The sequence below is a fragment of the Zootermopsis nevadensis genome, unplaced genomic scaffold (assembly GCF_977971745.1).
Source record: "Zootermopsis nevadensis isolate Lab colony 2312 unplaced genomic scaffold, Znev_1.0 Znev_ptg000030l, whole genome shotgun sequence".
Classification (NCBI taxonomy): Eukaryota; Metazoa; Arthropoda; class Insecta; order Blattodea; family Termopsidae; genus Zootermopsis; species Zootermopsis nevadensis.
This window is the reverse complement of record NW_028259162.1, coordinates 7781126-7801200: the sequence shown is the minus strand read 5'-3', so window position 1 is coordinate 7801200 and position 20075 is coordinate 7781126. Positions and strand designations below refer to the sequence as shown.

Below are 20075 nucleotides of genomic sequence, written 5' to 3'. Positions count from 1 at the left end.
ATCCTCTAATCTACGCCTAGGTATCTCAGCAGTCTCTTCCCTGGAGGTATTTCTACCAAACTTCTTATTAATTTCTCATTTATTCCATGCGTGCCCCCGTCCATCTCATCTTCCTCGAATTAATCACTCTAATAATAATATTACGTGCAGACCACAAATTATAAAGCGCCTCCTAATTTCCATCTTCCTTCACTCAGTTCATCGTTTTTTAACCCAGATTTTGTGATGTTTCGTAACATACAACTGCTCTATGACGAGGCTGATAGATACACGCTCAACCCCAAGCCGTTCGAGGTCCGCCATTATTTATTCAACAGATTCAGAGTTGCCCTCTACAGGGCCAAGCTAGAGACCGCAACATCAAAACACACCATGCCATGGTCATGAGGAACACGCTTAACGCGGACAGGGAATTTCTAAAAATGTATAAACTAATTTATGGATTATGTGTATTCAACATATGACGCGTGTTAGTTCTTCCCTGAACGGAATTTTTATTAATCTGTTTACTAAATTCGAGTAAAAATGTTAAAAAATACTACTTTTGTCAACAGAGAAACACTTTCACAGAAAAACCAAATCGTGTGTTTAAAAACATCTCGTTGATGGTCATCTTATAAACTCTAAGAACAACAACAGAAACAACTCAATGCAATAAAAATGGACTTGCGATCATTTCTATAAAATAAACAGTTTTCGATAAAATACACGAGAAGGGCATTGAATTCTTGACTTGGCCTCCATCTATCAACATTAAACTTCTTCAGTCGCAACCCAGCAAAATGAATGTTGAAACTGTTTTGAACCCAAGTTTTTTGAAACATAAAAATTTATTTTAAGAGCAGCGTGTCTCATTTGTCGAAAAACGGAATTTGTATTTCTACGAGCAACATCAAAGAACCTTTGTGCTACGCGTCGGAGTGCACTTCCTCGAATTACCCGTCGCCGTCTTTCACCCACCCGTAACGCGACGGCCATCTATCTCACTCACACAACATTCTCTCAAGTTTAATTCTGTGGCCACATCGATCGCCGGACCTCACTGAGTGTTCTGAAGACCAACGTTTACACAACAGATGAAAAGAGTCGTAAAATGTCACGGGAACTCAAGACGAATGCGACAGGGTTCCTTCTACAATAGTGAATTGGTGTGTTCGCATAAGATAAGTCTACCAGTGCGTCTCGGTATCACGACGTAAAAACACGGAAATAAAACTTAGACGCCGGCTAGAAACTTAATGCTCAATTTCAAGCAAGTAGTTCTGATCACATGAAAATCGCCTGTTGTACGTAGCCTACTGAAGTGTGCGATAGAAATATTACGAGTAGCAAAGAAAAAATACCAGCACTCTTGCCAAAAATCGAAAGCAATTTATTGCAGCATCCGTTCATATAATACTCATCATCCAGATATAGTTGATGGAATTATTTAGTATTACTTCTAGTTCATGCGTGTCTGTGGAAGATTTCCGATTCCAATCTGCATCGGAGAATCAACTCAGGTTTTCATCCGCTCCAATTCATGATGGTAACTGCCGGCACCACTTTACAGCAAGTATTTTTAACTTCAATTACCTATAAAGTGACAAAATATAATCTACAATTAACACATGGAATTCCTAGGAGCGGTTACAGGCCGCACTAGACCATACCAAATTAAGAAGGAAGATATCAAGAAATAACCAAAAATACAGTTAGTACAAAAAAGAAACAAACACAACCGGATCAACCATTTGGAGAGAATAACAGACGTAAAGATACCCATCAAATTTTACAGTACAAACCACACTAATGCCAAGACCCAGGCATACCTTTAAAAAATATAGAATAACTATGTGAAGTCGAAATATGCCGACAGCGTAAACCATGAAGAGCTGAATAAAACGATAAAAATGGGTTCATAAAAGCCACCCCCATGAATCAAAGATTTCTACTGACTGGTCTCAGCTCGGAAATGTTATCTGTGGACAAATGTTGAACTATCGGTGCTCTGATAACACGAAAAGAAAAATTACTTATGTTAATGTCGGTATCCCACCAATTTATATTATGTCTCAAAAGTTACATTTTACTGCAGTACATGAAGGCAGACAACAAAATAAAACGTTCTTTAAGAACACCAGCAAGTAATAACGGAGCCCGGGACACAATAATTGATTGTCCATTTGGATCTATTTTCCCTGTCCCCGTGGACTCGTAAACAGCGTGGTATTTGCAGTAAAACTGTCTTCACAAGCGGATTTCAAGTCTTCTTCGAAGCTTCAGGGAAAAATGAAGTCACATATATAGACGCACCATGTCTGATGCGCTTCTAATCAAACCAGCAGCGCGTTCGGAGGACAGAGGTAATATCAGCATCGTAACAAAAACGGATTGTCAATAGGTTAAGGTGTTTTGGGAGTTGGTTTCATTCGTTTCTTCATTAACCAGTCGTTACACTGCCGTATTTACTTTCCACGTGCTTGGAATAAAGTCCTGACAATTCGAATACTGGGTGATCACGTACATAAACCAATGCTATTAATATGAAACAAATAAAAATCACCTTAAGTAAGACGTACAGCATATTACAGAAACACTACACACGCTATATATATATATATATATATATATATATATATATCAATATCTGAAAGTATTAACTGAATCCTTATTTCAAAATAGTGCACATATTGTAAGAAATGCTAAGAACAGTGACGTCTGACTGTGCAGCAGGACATCTGCCGTGCGATTAGCTTTACAACAGTACGCCATTATCTACGAGTGGCTTGTATCTGTAGTAAATGAATAATAACAATAATAATAAGATCAAGACCGCATTTGGATAACGTATATTCCCTTAAAGACGGCCCTCCACTGTTATTTAAAAGAAGACACCACAGTTATGCTATAAAGTTGTGCATAAAATGAGATTTGCAATACCACTGTCTCTACCGCGTGCAAATTGGCACCACAAGCTGACGCCCCTCCCCCAAAATATTGTACGCGTACATACCAGCCGTGACTTCTAGACAGATTTTAATGGTATTTCACGACAGCAAAAGGAAAACTGTTAAAAAAAAAATTCCACATTAGAATATGCGCACACAGCATCATATTTATGTATTAGGTAAGGTCATCTTTAAGGCAAATGTTAAAGAAAACCTAATTTAAAATACTAATGTGGAATTCGCATGTGGGGACAGACGAAAACAACGAAAGCCTTCAGTCAGGATAGCCGATCTCTGGAACCACAGTTCTCACGACCTTCACCTAGCCTGCACTTACGAAAATGGCTCTCGATAAATCAACCGATGCGGGCACTTGCAGACAGGAATGGTATAACATTCTGAATGAGCCGGCGTTATACTTGAAATCAATAACAATACGCATAACAATAAATTTCTGCGCTTTTTATATTTATGTAACATAGTATGAGATCAGACCTTCGGTTTACGAGATTTCTTCTACAGCAAACAAAACCATCAGCGGTAAAATCACACATGCTTCTCAAAAAAGGTTCCTTATTGAGGGAAGTTTCTAGCAGTGGCAAGATGTCTACCGTTGTATGAGTCTACCAGGATCGGGATAGTACGCCTAATTAAGTTAATAATGTCACAACCCCACTGAAACCATAACCTATAAAAATATAGACTCCTTTCTAAAATAAGAAAGGACAATGCAGAAACAGGTCAGCCAATATCATAAAAACTGGGACAAGGAATCCGCCTCCACACGAGGCGTCGCACTGCGTCGAAACTGGCGCCCCGATAACGGCCGCTGGCCAACTTCAGCACTAGTGGCATAAGGCATATTCATATTAAGCATCAAATTTGTCTTAATCACTGCCGCGGTTTCGCTTACTAAGTTATATTAAAACTTAAAGCTTAAATTGTAAATCCAAGGCAAATAACGAAAATATTAATCATTTTATTATACCGTACTACGGTCAACGTCCAACTTTATGATGACGATACTTAACTTTATAACCTGTTAACGTCAATGATAATACTGAAATGCATGTTTCAACGCTTCGAAGAACGAGAAAAGTGGCAGACACACGAGTGGGAAACAAACTTAGCGCAGTCGCAGGGATGAGGTTACGTCTAAGTTTGCCTCTGCAGAAAAAGCACAGAATTTGACTTATTCACTGTATATAAAACGTAAATTTAACCAAAATTAACAGGCCTGAACGTAATGGAATGGCAACCTGACAGACGGGCGACAATTTTATTTAGAAAAAAACCGTTTGAATGGAATTTACGCCGTGTGTGGGACTACACATAAGATTTAACCACACGCAGCAAAACTGTAATAAAGATGCCCAAGGCCTGCCAAACTGTCTCTACAATTATAATATCAATTAAAACTATTTTTATTAGTTTATTACACAATACAGAATGGAAGAAGAAATATCAAATTACTGATATTTAAATGTGTATTCATTAATCAAATTTATTTGCTATTCAGGCGGGGTCTTCTAAACACGGTAATAAACCTTCGCGTTAATTACAACGCGAGTAATTTATTGACTGAATGACTTTCAGTGAGTACACGAAGGACTCAATGCAGCCATTTGTCATCCACACAGTTCATCTACATAAGAATAAATCGGTAACAAATTAAGAAACAGAATACCTACTGTAATTTACAGTAAGGGTGAACGAGTCTTAAAGTATGCATAACACTGAAGTTTCATAAGACAAGTCTAAGGTAAAGAGGAAAATGCTGGAGAACAAGGTTTAAGTGTTACTCTCAAACACGCTAATATATTTAAACCAGGTAACTACTGTAGACATCAAAACGGGGAAAATAAACTAACCTATAACTGAAATATTTTCCTCCCTCGCCATTTCTTTCGAAAGGTATAAAGAGTGCGTCTGTACGCATAACAAATAAAACCCGTGGCCACGACCGATCCAACGCCCGGGGAATTGCATGCCTGCCCACGATCCCGTTCCCGAACAGCCACACTGAAATGTACTTCAGCTCCACCGTGAAAAATCCACATTTGTTGTCGCGTGAACAACGAATGAGGTAAATTTCCACAGAGATGTCGCAGTACCGGGAAATAGTAAGGTTTGTTGGTAAGATAGACGCACCAATGAGATGATTTCCTATGAATCCGTCCCACGCGGTTAACAACTTCTGGTGTAATGCAGAAACACCCCAGAAGACTGCAATCTTCTGGTGTAATGCTGACTGAACCAGCTGTGCCCTTGAACGTTATCCCTGTCGCTTCTTACTTGAGCATTTTTGGACTTATATTCATTGGACATTTTTGACTCAAACTGACGTCCTGAAGCTCCCCTGCCATTTATATCACATCATCTAGAAACGCCCTGTATAAACACAACGCTCGTAAGATATACCAATTCCACGTGTTCCTTAAAGCTTAACCACTGTTCTGCTACACCGACTCCATCATTTAATCAAACCACATTAAGAATGAACTTTCACATAAACTGATGTCTTCAACCAGTAAAACAAATTAACTTTAGTTATGTATTCCTCCTAAATATTTACTTAAACTGCCATATGAAACACACAAAATAACAGATCGCCTACTTTCAACCACTTCAGCATTTCACTGACTTAAAAACGATTCTGTTATGATGGACTGTAAATTTATCAAAATAATCACTTTGTAGATCGGTGAAGCATACAACAAGCACGTAGTAATAATATACCGTTTCGTTTTAACAGGCATTATTCTAGCACGCACTAAAATTCAAACCAATATATTACGTCAGAAGTGCTGCCGTTTAAACTGGTAAACACAAACGTTCAGAACGCTAATAAACCCAACTGCACAAAGCATTTTTCGCCATAAAATGACATCAATAAACGAAAACAGGCAACATAGGATCTCAGATACTCTACCTTGAGATCCTTAAATGAAGCAAGTGTGGACCATGAAATCTTGAATAATTGTTGCAGTTTTTCGAAGCTGTGTTATGTAGAACCACAGCGCCTTGATATTCACACGCGGCATAAGGCTATCACCACGAAGGAAGCAATATGTTGCTTTTTGAATATATTACATTCACAGATTTTCTCGTAACAAGCTTCCAACTACTCTAAAAAGTTGAAATACATAAGAGTCACTACGCTGCTTCATGCTCGGAATTTAAAATGAATTTCTTTACTGCAACTTCACAACGAAATAGATATTTTTCCTAATGGAAATCCGTAACGTCTACTTATGTCCAATCTATGTAACTATTATCTGTCATTCTTAGGCCACGTCTAATCTTTGAAAAAGTTTTCTAGCCACCACCACCACCACGCCCTTCACGAATTCCATGTAAATGAAAACAAACATGCACTCACACCCTCAACACACTACTTGTGCACGGCAGCCAACTAGGCGAGTGACGGCAGCGTCTGTCCGTCGGTCGAAGCGACTGCTCGCTGATGGCGCTGTCTGTCTTGACGCGCGCGTCGCCTTAACTACACGCCTTCTCGTGCGTGCAGCCGGGATGAATGATGTACTGTTTAACCACATCGTGATACCTGGAGTCCAATGACGTCAATACATGCACCGGGTTTATACACGTCTTCATATGAAGATGTTACGCAAAATTAAATAGTTATTATACAATACCGAAAGAAAAATCATGTGATAACGGCATTTTTGAACTTTGGAAGAACAGGTGGTAGTGTAATCTGAGATAACAGCATGGCATCTGCCTGGATAAAACCCACAATTTACCGCACAGAGGCACGTCCACATTGATAAACTGTCACAACTTAACTACTCGAGAAATGCCTAGTCTTTGACCACAAATAATCACTAGATTTTCTCAAGAGCTTTTCGCCGGCCGCAATCCCGAGCCACATAAATCCAGTCAACACTCTCACACACTATTTTTTAAAATAAATTTTAACATTATTCTACTATCCACTTCTAGGCCACCGAAGTGCCCCGTAGCTTCTGGTTTTCCGGCTAAAATCTCGCACGCATTTCTCATCTCTCATGTGTACTACGTTTCATCCATCTTGTACCCTAACGATGATATTCGGTAAAGAGCAAGAATTATGAGCTCTTAATAATTTTTTTAACCATCTACTGTTGCACCACGTGTCTTAGATAAAATATTTTCCTAAACACCCTGTTCTCAAGCAACCTCAATCTATATCCCTCCCTAAAGTGAGAGACCAAGTTTCACACCCATACAAAATACAAGTGAAATTATACTCTTACATACTTCAAGCCTTCTCTGTAACTGTCGAAGGAAAAACAGTTGCGACAATGTGTATTCCAACTTAACCCGTAAGTTCCAGTTATGGCAAACAGCCTAGTAGCGTGAATTATTAACAAAACATGCACATGTGAATTGAAGGCTTCAACGATGTGTGCAATTATGTACAAAATACTGCTGCTTGTTTACTTTGAAGAGTGTTGAATAATGTGTTCAGACATCTGGAAATAAAGTGAGGGGCTTCTGGTAGCCTAAGCTTCGTCAAACGGCGTTGAATAAACAGCAGTAGATGCAGTAGGTCAAGTACAAGAATCAATAGTGGAGTGATCCATGCAACTCTGCAACTTCAGTCTAGTAGTCACGATACGAATAATTTGGTTCAGAATTTGCTGCATGGCATGATTTAAACTTGAAGCCGTGGTAGTAATTACTGAGTGAGATTTTAAGTTTTCAAGGCAGTGAGGATGATGTTCTTCTATGTATTGACCCAGTGTAGACTCGTACTACCACCATCTTCAGGGTTCAAGATGGATACAGTATGTTTCTCCGAAACGTTGGTATCTACCAACAAGTCTTGACGGCGCCAAAATCCAGAAGAGTATCGGTTAATTACTTCGTTCCATACACCTCTAGACATGTATACAAAAAAAGTTTCCTATGCTAAGAAACATCAATAAACCACTCTAATAATTCATAAACACGCTGTCTTCCTAAGTACTCAAAAAATCAGGCAAACACGTTATTCAAGAATCCTTTTACAAAGAAAAAACGTAACAAGCTAGTGAGATGACTCTGCCTTCTGGGATGTTGCGCCGTGTAGACTGGTAGAAGTTTACCGACGTTTCAGAGGTGCTTCCTGCCTCCATCAACATCCCAGAAGACAGTCTGCATACTCGCGGCAGTGAGAACCTGAAGTCTCACGTATCAAACTAGAACCTGTCAATGACGTAATATGTAATGCAGTAATCAATGAGAAATAGAAATGCCTTGAACATGCACTTTGTTGATTTCCGAAAGGGGAAATTACTAGTGTGCAAATAACAATATAAGCGCTGTGCTCAATCCTACGGCCGAGTTTCAAGAAACTAACTAAAAATGTTATCAGTGGCAGGAAACACACAACAGAATAAGGCTCGCTTGGTTTTGGAATGAAAATAAATATCTTATCAAGTACATGTTTTTTAATACAGAGCCCATAAATCAAAGTTCTATGCGGAATTTTGACATTCATTTTAGAGATAACAGAAAACTGTAAGCATTTAAACTAAAATAAATAACACGTACTCTATTCATAATTATGCAGGCTGAGTAGCATTGCACACGCCCGTATTACCATGAATAAGAAATAACAGAATTCGGTCCATTAGGTGGTGGACAGTTCACAACTTACGTGTAATGACCACAGTATTTGTACACATACAATGCGGGCCACTTCACTTACCTGGAACAAAGCACAAAAGACAATGTCAGAAAAATATGTAAGTGGGTTAGTTTTTCACTGCCTGAGTACCAGCACCACTGATTACTACAAGAATGTCAAGTTTTTTATATCAAGCAAGCCTGGACGATATCTTACATCAAAGACTTAATAAATGTTCTCCGAATTTGAAAACACAGTTTTCACCCTGACAAACACATTATTACATAACAAAAGTTTTATATTGATGCAAATTCTGAGACACAACGGAAACATTAAGAATTTTAACACAATCATAGTAACTACATGACAATCACTGAGAAATAGGTAGGGGGACAGTTTCTGTCTCAGACACGCTGTTAGTTGTAACATACATTAAACCACTCGACGACGGTGCGGTGCATTAGGGTTCTGAAAGGCCAGAAATAGCTGGCAAGAAACCTTTACATTCCATGAAGCCTACTGCATTCCATACAAATAATCTCTTACAAAGGCCTATCTGTTTCCTACAACACACTATTCAAGCTTTAGAAATGGCAGATTACATTTTAAGTATCACACACAAACTTACTTTCAATCGCAGACCTAGAGGAATGCAAGATTTTGGAACACTACGAACGAGGTGGGTCAAACAGTTAAAGTAACCTCGGAATGGGTCCAATCGGCCTAAACCTTTTAACGAGGACGAAGATGCACAAGCTGATTCTAACTGATATTTCTTCAAATCACGTACGCAGCATCAAATCTCTCTACACCACACGCAAATAAAGGGAAATCAAATATACAAAAACTACAAACTGAGATATTCATTGCTGTATATCATAACTGATTAATATAATTCTAGCAGAAAATTGGAACCTCGTTAGGAACAATCTACATACATTAAAGTGTATCGTAATATAGCATCACAAACATAGTGAAACGACATCAATGCTTTCTTTGTAACACGTTGTCTCTCGGGAGCAATAAACACACAAAAGTCTGTTCCCCTTCTCAACGTGGCAACTTCTTCGACTTCTTTCTCCGCCTTGTAGTCTACATATGAAGTTGCAGGGGCAAAGGGAGTTTAGTTCATACGCTCTGCTAACAGCCGTACTTGCATTTACAGTTTCTGAATTCCAGAACGTGTAAATGTTACAGAATCGCATGCCGAATATGAAAGTAATATTTACACACATCCTTACATACTGCACCACCACTACACTCATTAAACGCATCAATGTTAATCAATATCTTACACTCATAGCTAAAATTCTGCCGGCGAATTCTCATGGAAGATAAAGTTAACTTAACACAAACGTCTAAGTGGTTCTCTGCAATTAATCTATCGTTCAGTAGTCTGAAAACGAAGTCACTCCGATTCGGGGAGATGACTTTGCTTGAAAACGTCTATTCTGTTAGGTCCTATAGAAGAGGCTAATCCCAATCCCTGGGTACCTGGTGTGTCTATAGCAACAAAGGATTTTGAATAGTAAACCAGAATCAGATCATGAGATTCTAAATAAAACAGCATTCGAGGTAATTATTAACTTAAACACGAGCAGAAAAAATAACTTTTAAGCCGGTCCCTTTAACTGATGTACTTTAAGACATTATGACATCCATGACAGTGAAATTAAGCCTCTAAACTAAACACAGTTATGTATCAATCACTACGATTCAAATGCATAAAACATGACAATTCGTACAGACCGTTAGCAAAATTTTCTCCACACGGAATCTAAAATAAACATCGGGCAAAAGACACTTTCTCTTTATTTAAGCTTAACGCCACGAAGACGTAAAAGACGGAGATACAGCTATAAGCATTCTTAACTGTACTGAGGTGAGCTGTCAGCTTTACATTCCAGGCCGCTTTACCCCCGGGGAAAAATGGACACCAGGACCCACTGAATACGAAGCCGAACTCGTACCACAGACAGATCAGATGTCGCGGAAAAAAGAAGCACATCCTCCCACGTCCAGAATCTAACATCGGCTCTTCAGCCCGAAGTCAACAGCAACACTGATTAAGTGATATTCCCGGGCAACGAGACTCGTAAGAATCCCGCAATATTTCCGGCACAGTACAAGGCGGGCAAGGTACATGGCGTTACAGGATCCGAAGTACGCGGTCTTAAACGACAGACCTACAAACAGGAAAGAGGCAACATAATATGAACGACACGACACGATGAAGGGCGGAGTGGGATGCGAACAAATGCCAGCAGGTTAAGCTAAACATGATACTCTATAATAAAATACACAACACCGAAACTATACAGAGGTATGCCCCATAGCAAATTTAGCAATGCAAGGTTTCAGGCTAGGACTAGCTAGGGTTTAGCTGCCCTCGCAAGCACTTGGAGCGACCATACAAGGGGAGAGGCGATATTCGGAGCGCAGGACGACGAGGGGTCGAGTCGCCACGGTCTTGCTCCAACGTAATCTATGGCTCAGTGGCGTTAGAGTGTACGGGTGAAGGTAATTTTTTCTTGTGCCTATTTCTGGCGAACCACATGTGCCTCAATGACCACACTCACGTACAGATGAGGTCACGGATAGGTGAAAATCATGTCAAGGTCACGACAATATCAGCCGAATATTTTGCCAAACAGCGGCCTTTAAATTTCTCAAGGTCATTTCAAGGCCATTTTTTTCTCCCAATTATTTCTGACGAACTGTATGTCTCTGAGTGACCACACTCATGCCACGTTGCGAACAATGTTAGGTGAACGTCATGTCATTATGTAGTTTGCTCCATACCCCATCCTCTTCTCTCCTAGGCTCAATTATTGTACTCAACACCCCATTCGCTATCACCTGCAATGTATGTTCCTCTCTCAGAGTGACAGGACATATTTCACACTTATACAAAAGAACAGGCAATATTTTTTTGTATATTTTAATCCTTAATTCCTTGAAATCAGACGCGAAGACAAAACATTTTCAACTGAACAGCAATAAGCATTTCCAGAATTTAGTCTCCTACTTTCCTCGTGAATATCATTTTGACTTCTTGTTGTCGGTCCCAGATATTTGAACTTTGTCACAATTTCAAAGGATTTATTAGCCTGTTTGCTGACGGAATACTAACATGTACTTATTTTTTACTGAAGTTATTTCTAGGCCCACTTTTATACTAGCTTCTAGTAAAACTTTGTGTTCCTCTTTATTCTGTTTATATCGTCACGAAATAAATTAATATCTACTTTACCACCTTACACAAGTTATAAATCAGTCGCTCCATGTCTATAAACATACAGAATGCTCGTGCAGACGGAAATCTGGACGGCACATGTGTGTGATATTTCATAAAACAAAGGTTACTGTGGTAATATGTGACAAGATATATCATAGAAGTGTAACCTCTCAACTCCTGTCCTAGTTGTATTCAATCCAACTTTACGAATACCTAATACATATAATCGTAGTATCCGGTCTGTCAAATCTTTTGCTGTAATGCCAATGATCCGGCTATTCTCGTTTCAATATTCCAACCTAATAGAATAAATCTCATATAACCTTCCAGGAAACACTGGAATCGTATTTTAAATCAGGACACAAATGTTCTGTACCACGTCCATCGAAATTCACAATTCTCCTATTGCAAACAACGCCGTTATCAGATCGTCCAAATAACCGTCCCCCGCCGGTAGTTCCTATCGTCCGTCTCGCTTTAGGCGTCCTGAACGCATTTGACACTCAACTTTAATCTAACGTAAGTTTATACCGCAGTATAACCACTCTGTCTACCTTCCATCCAAAATAGTAAATCTTACTTCCTGTCCCTAACCTATAACTCTTAACCTGGTTCTGGTCACCCACAGATGATCTTATAACTCCTACGTAATCAACTTTTGTATCTTTATAAAAGCCTCTGAAGTTCAGCGGGAAATTATTATTTTTATTTCGATCACGTGTCACTTTTCTTCATCTTCTTTTCCCTTTTATGCCTTTTAAGAGTATTTCTAAAGGCTGCCTAACAGTAGCAGCACGTGTAAAAGAGAACATTCTGCCACCTAGAGCCACTGCTAAGATCTTATTAAGTCAGGCTCAAGACACACACTGCAAGCACCTCTCCACAAGGGAAGACAGACTCATTATTATGGACTAGACCTGAAATTAAATAGGTTTAAAACGATATACTGCTGCGGGTATGCAGCACGGAAAAACGTGCGAGACATGCCCAGGAAGTAGAAAGTTTCTATACAGACTAATAACAGAAACGTTATTATAAAAGCTACTCTATTGGCGGATGTGAACAATTCCTGATTATAAAATGTGTGAAACCGCCACTGAATTCTGCAGCAAAATCCCCCACACACCCCTACCACCAGACGTCCGATGCCGGAGAGCCGGGATCGATACCAGAACAGTCGACTACAAGGCAAGGTTTAAGGGTGGGGATGCTGATCATGACCGTAATTATGACGACAATGACGGAATTGCCAATAGTAGTGAAGAGGGAGCTACTATATGCGTCGGCACGCAGACTCCAACTAATGAAACGACTATACAGAACGCAGACTGGTACAGGTGCACGGCAAAACTTCACACATTGCAGTGACGAGAAACTGGTTTGGGGGTGGTAAAATGTATGATAATTTGGGCACGATAAAGGTACAGAATTGTATATGGCATAAAACATGAACCTAAATGATCAATGTATAAATATGTCATGAATTGTTAATGAAATATATATGGCAAAATAATTTGACGCAATGCAGAGCGACATGTGTACTGAATAGCACTGCAACTACAGATTTCATCATCAATAAATTAACATCACGGTGCAAAATAGAATATGCAAAGTGGTAAAAACACCTTTGGAAAACACACGTATCCCTCTAATTAATGCTTTAATTAACTAAAATTAATATTCATACAAGTAAATATATAATAGTATATAATAATGATAAGATTCAGTGGCGGGCTCTCATAAACATAATAATGAATTTTCTGATTCCACAAAAGGCAGACAATTCTCCTAGTACCTGAATGACTATCAGCTTCTCCACGGAGTTTAATAAACCGTTTTTGATATTACCTCCCATGCCTGTACACAATCAACGCCGATAAATATTCAAGTAAATACTGTAAGTGACCGATCGCGTCTCAAGTATTTAGAACACTCAGCGTCAGTATCGGTGCTGGGAAACAATTACAATAGACTCTCGATTATCCGAGGGCATATTAAATGGGGTGTACCTGGTTTAAACGAAAATTAAAAATTAATTTAGGAAATATGTTTTAAAAGTTAGGACGTTTAAAAAGGAATACATATAACAATGACATTATTTAACTTACTAACATAAAACAATTGTTAATAAAACCTGAAGTTTAAGACAATAGTATGCATTCGTTTTCTTTTAAAAAAATTGTCGGTGTCTACTGTATTAAAAATTATATTAAAGTATTTCTATATAATAAAGCTTCAAAAATGTAAGTAGAATATATGTCTGTAAATAAACTTGCGTGTCTGTTACATTTGCATGTTTTTCTTCCATTTTTGCTATTATCCGGGAAAACATATTTCTCCCACCAATCCGGATAATCGGGAGTCTATTGCAGACACACAGACAATGACAGGAGAAGCTGAAGAATACAAGACAGTGCATCAGTGCATATTTACACCTTAAATAACAACGTAACACGACATGGATCAGGTTTATGAGTGATCTGTGATCTAATCACAAGAATATTTGGTCTCTACCTTTACTGAGCATCACTTTAAATAAGTCGCTTGTACATTTCACCAGGGGAAGATTGGAATTCGATTCTCACGCTTATAGCACATTACAGTTACACGGGACTCAATGTTTCCGAAGCACTAAAAGATTTTTGAAGGAATAGAAATAGAAAAATAAATCTAATTCGAAGAAGAGTCCAGAATCATCTTTCACGTCATCCATTCTCTTTTGCTTGGATACACTCTTTGTTGTTTAACAGACGGATAAACCACCAGCCCCCGGACTCGCCTTGGGCCTACCAATACACTCCCTACTACGCGTGCGACAACAGCAGACTTCTTTCCTGCAAAAGTACCACAAAGCCTTCCACACAAACTAGCAGCACGCAAAAAAGCTACACATAAAACAATTATGTACTGTTTTAATACTCTTCTAAAGTAGGAAGGAGAGACAAGCTTTTCAAGTCGGTGTCAGGAGCATCAAGTCGGGACCCAAAAACGAAGTGAAGGCAAAAAGAAAGAAGGAACAAGCTACATAATAGAATAATAAACAAGAAAGTTCCCAGACTCGACTGGCTACCTTAATTCGACTAATTATATCGAAAAGAATGACATTCAAAATAAAATTCTTCGAAACGCAAGAAGAGGTTTAAGAAATATAAGGAAAAAACGAAAGAAAGGACGTAACACGTTGTGGACAGGCCAGGGGACTCATATCTTGTTTAAAATAATAACAATTATGATGCTCACTGTAATTGGGTAGAATTTCTAAATATGAATTATACAGCTTTCGTCCTCCTCACACCATCATTAGCACGAATCAACTCCATCAGCGCCGGGCTATTAAAACTGACCGTTAATCCGTTAGATCCGTTAGCAATCAGTTAATTTAGTATTAGCTTCCAGTGATGCTGGACTGCGAACATCGGAGGTCTTGCAAAAGCATCGCACATACTTGCTCCAAGTCTACATTCAGCGTCGCACTTACGGGGAAAGAAGTTTCGAAATGTTATCGCCACCCTTCAAGTAACAAATTAAGATGTCAACATCATAGCTTTTCAATAAAATCTTCTCGGGCAATCAGCCGCGTTAACTAGTTACCGTAGTAAACCGACGTTTCGGGAACAAACTCTGTCCCCATCTTCAGGGTTCTGATGTGACTGGATCCTCGCCTGGCGACTTCCGAGGATCCAGTCACATCAGAACCCTGAAGATGGGGACAGAGTTTGTTCCCGAAACGTCGGTTTACTACGGTAACCAGTTAACGCGGCTGATTGCCCGAGAAGATTTTATTGATTGTACTCGCCGCGAAAGTCTCAAATCCTATATCATCATGAATTATTAATTACAGGAGCGAACCGAGCATGCATTACAGGTCTAGAATTCAATGATACGTCGGTTGGGAAGCATTATACGGTGGTTATTTCATTTTCTGAAGACGGGGGCCTATGATAACACATCCACAAAGTGTTAATAAAAAGCTGTATGCAAATTAAAAATATTTTGAAAATTAACTGTTAAAATAACAAAGAACGTGGCAACTTAGCAAAAAGAAAATAACGGCGGACTTCCGTGCGCATTTCTGTCAAACACTAAAGAGATGTTTCGTCAATGAACAACAGAGCAAAACGACAAACTACTCCGAAGCCAACAGAAGTTGCAACTGTTATGAATTAACTTCCTTTTACTGTTCAAACAAATATACAATCTTTACAACGGCAGTTTATTTGAATATGGTCGGTTTTATAAACAGGAAAATTCTGCGCGGATCCTTAAGATGCCTTCACTGTTGACATAAGCGATCCAAGGTCGTGAACAATTTTCCTGTGAAACTTTTCTCGTATTAATGCTACATACAGCATATGGTAGTAGCGTCTACTAGCTGTACAAAATCCATCTCACACTAAAGAAAGTATCAGACACCGTGGCATACATTTTATAGTGTCATTTTACTTTGAGAATCGATTCATTGATGTAAAAATAAAATGATAATGATGAAGAAAGGGATCTGATAATTCAGCTCCAACGCCACAAATACTAAATAATACTGATTAGCACACAAAACGTTGTTGCGACAGAATTAAGAGAGAACGACTTCCAAATTATACATTCCATCCGAACTCTAATGTAGTCTTGGAAACTGTCCGGCCCATTCTTAGTAACTCTGAAGCTACATATGCAAATAAAATGCACGTATAACTGACTGCGTTTACTGGGGACGATGGGTGACCGCATTCCGCTGGACTTTAAAGCGAACACTCAGGTGAACGAACTTTGTTTTAACAAGTACAAAAATATCAGTCACGTAAACGTGAGGCATGTTCATACACTGTATTTCCTCCCTTGATTATATTAATGACGGATCATACACTGCACAGTTTACTTGCATTTCCTGTCACCCAACACGGCCCCCCAGTCATTTACATTTGCATTTTTCTGCTATCTGATCCTTCCAGACAGAAACGCTAACAACGAAACAGCCATGATATTAATAACATACAAGAGCGATTCTCGGAATAATATAACATTTGAAAACGATAAGGCCGCTAGTGTTACTTGTCATTAATTACTAACGTTGCTTCCACGAAAACTCCCAGCAGTATCCATCAGCAAATACAACAATAATAACACTAATAATAATTGTACTTACTCAACAGCCTTACTTCAGCTTAGATAAATAATATGTAAGACTATACAGTAAATGAAACCTCAAACCACGATACAACCTTCACTATGACACACAGTGGCTCCGTCACTTAATACAGTAGTAATAAAAGAAATGTTGTGAGGAAAGGATGGACCAAGATGTAGGCCACACCCCATGCTCCTGACAGAGCAATTCATCACCACAGATTGCTGTTGGGATGGGATCCTTAGTCGAAAACTCGTCGCTGAAAGTAGTGTATATTTTATTGCGGGCTTTACTGGCACATGAAAGTCCGAACATCATATCAGCGGTCGCCCTGAATACAAGACACTGGGATAATGCATCTTCTTAGACCCTGCGCGCACGAGCGGTGTTTCTGCCGCATTGATGGAAAGCACGTGCGGTAGTTTTACCGCTGCGGTTTTTCTGCCGCAAAATGCTTCATTTTCAATGCGGTGCGGCTGGCGGTGTTCATAGAACACGAAGAACCCTATCTGTGTGCGCGCACGAGCGGTGAAACACGCGCACAGCGACCATTGTTTGCCCGAACTTGCTGTAACTGAATAGGAGAAAAGGCCGTCACTGCACGGTTCGGCGATAACGGAGTACAGTGACAAAAACAAAAGAGAAACTGTGGATAGAAGTCTGTGAAGCTTTACTGCCGAACTAGAGCCAACTTGACAAAAAAAGAGTATCTGAATCATTTCTTTGGACACACACGCAGGTCTTCATATAACTTGTGAAATTGGGCTTTCAACAATCTTTGACTTACAAGTGGAAGGAACCAAAATTTATTTCTACGCTCTGCACTTGCCCCATACCTCGACTTATCAGCCTAGAGCAAACACCAGCTGTCTCCACAAAATCCAGCTCGCAACTGAAAAGAATACGCAGACAATGCGTTTATTTCACCGTCCATGTTCACTGGCAACAAGAAAATGTGGTTGCGGTAGTTTTACCGTTGCGGCATAAAAACAGTTCGTGCGCGCTAGCCCTTAGATCTGGGCAATATTTTCTTGTCAACCTCTTTCTCTAACCCAAAGTGACTAATTTGCCTGTTCGATGCCACGGTGTAATACACCGAAACATGTCGTCAAATGAGAAATATATCAAGATCTAATTCTAAAAAATGTTGTAATTTTATGTAATTTTAAGTAAAATTTTAACAACATTTTAAGTTTGTGTATCGCCGGTGAATGAATTATTATATTGATTAAACACAAACATGACGCAGTTAAGATATAAACGGTTATTCAGTTCGAGGCCCGCGACTTACTTTCGGAAACACTCCTGAAATGCTAACCAACTTAGATATTAGCCCATTGCAGTTTTGTGCAGAGTGAACGAAGCATATAAAACGCGAAAAAGGATCTGAAATAACATCATATGGGAGTTAGATAAAACATATCCAAGATTCAATAATGTTGACACACAGTCGAAATGTAATTACTTTAGAGTGCAGTTCTGTACACACACGAAAATCAGGTTATGCCACCTCACTCACCCCACTGTTCCCGTCCCTTAAAAAAATTTAAAATGTAATGTCGCGAAATCTCCTACAACGCCGTTATGCACTGGTGTTGCAAAATAGATATATCGAGCACTGAACAAATGTTAACTTTGCTATCCCGTAAAACACAAATATAATTCGCTAGGTAACGGCACGTTTCAATTATACATACTTACAACATATAAAAAGCAAAAATAATAGAATGTTCTTTTCACATGTATCCAATGAAATTTAATTCAATGTCGAGCTCTGACTACTTGTGTGGCCCCAAACCTGTGGCAGGTTATAAATGTTAACTCGTGAATAAGAAATCGAATAGAAGACACGTCAAAACGCCTCGGAGCTTAACTTTTCTCCAAAACCTTTCTGAACAATACAAACAAACAAACTGAGGAGAGGAGCTGCCACGACAAGCCGGCGGCGTAATTCTACAGCCCCTCTAGAAAGGGTCAGCAACGGGCACTTCACTTTTCCCTTGGCAGGTCGGGTTGCAGTGGTCAATACGAACATTAGCAGCAGGCGGCAATCACATGGCTACAAGGAAGTTTTTATACAGAAGGTTCAAAGTTGAGTGCTGCTTCACTTTATCCCATTATCGTTTTATTTTCCCACACTTACCTACGCACTTACGGTTCGCGGGTGTTAATTTCAATCCTTAATCAACTACGTACTGGCTAGAAAACAACAAAATTCTGCAGTGCAATTCATTACCTTCTTCAGTTAGATCAATGCAGAGTAATTCTCTTATAGCGTGTAGACCTAATTGGTAGATGATTGTGAATTATGAATTGGAATGGAAGGAAGAGGCCTTGGTGTATTTACTACTAATAATCAAATTAAAAGTTGTCTTATTCATACAGCCGCGTCAATCAATTCAATCCTAAACCATCAGAAACAGTTATATTACGTACACTTTAGAAGTTGCTCAATGCCCTATATGTTTCGGCTATCGCAGGCCATCCTCAGGAGCTCCATTTATAGCTTCAGCAGACTAACAGCCGGGAAGTGGAAGAAGAAGAGACATGGGAATAAAGCATGCAAAAAGAAATAAGAAAATAAAGTACCAGAAAACAGAGAATTAAAAACAGGCAACTGGAAAATTATGCAGGGCCAATAATCAACAAAGGAAAACAAACTAGCATTATTTTCCAAAGGATAAATAATGAAAGAGACTTGGGCGATGACTCAAAATGTTTAGTAAATAATTAAATCTGAAGTGTAGTGAAAATCAAATGCTGGCGCAGTACAGGGTAAACAGGTTTTCAAGAAATTAGTGAAAACTGATGTGGTTTAATCCATACAATTTTAAAGCGCAAAGAATCTGACATGATAATTTAAAATTGCAGAAACAGTGACGCTGTTAAAGTAACGAATTTGTTTTGCGTAAATTGTACATCGTTTAGTTTAACACCACAATCTAAATTTTTGGGCGTTGTATGAAATGTATGGCAAGAAATTTGAGGTTAGCAAAACGACACTTTACACTACAGAACGCCAAAAAATGTGAAGAAATCGTGTTTACCGAATGCCACGCCACAGATTACCAAGAAGAATTCACACCGAAAGACACATAGGAAAATGGGTTTTACGAAAACCACGAATAAGATGGTTTGAACAGTTTTAAGAAATGGCCGTCGTCTGGTCTG

The 20075-nt window shown here is 39.1% G+C and overlaps 1 protein-coding gene across 3 annotated transcripts in view; it reads right to left on the bottom strand.

Moving 5' to 3' along the window:
* The window catches only part of bsk (mitogen-activated protein kinase dJNK), a 159571-nt gene that overhangs the window by 93136 nt on the left and 46360 nt on the right, over nucleotides 1-20075 (bottom strand). Inside the window, exon 1 of one of the 3 annotated variants that reach the window (XM_022066613.2) lies at nucleotides 5863-6306. The exons of the other annotated variants lie outside the window; for them this stretch is intronic. The gene's annotated coding sequence lies outside the window, so the exon portion shown is untranslated. Of the gene's footprint in view, nucleotides 1-5862; nucleotides 6307-20075 lie in introns of those variants that run through there. 3 annotated transcript variants of the gene reach the window in all.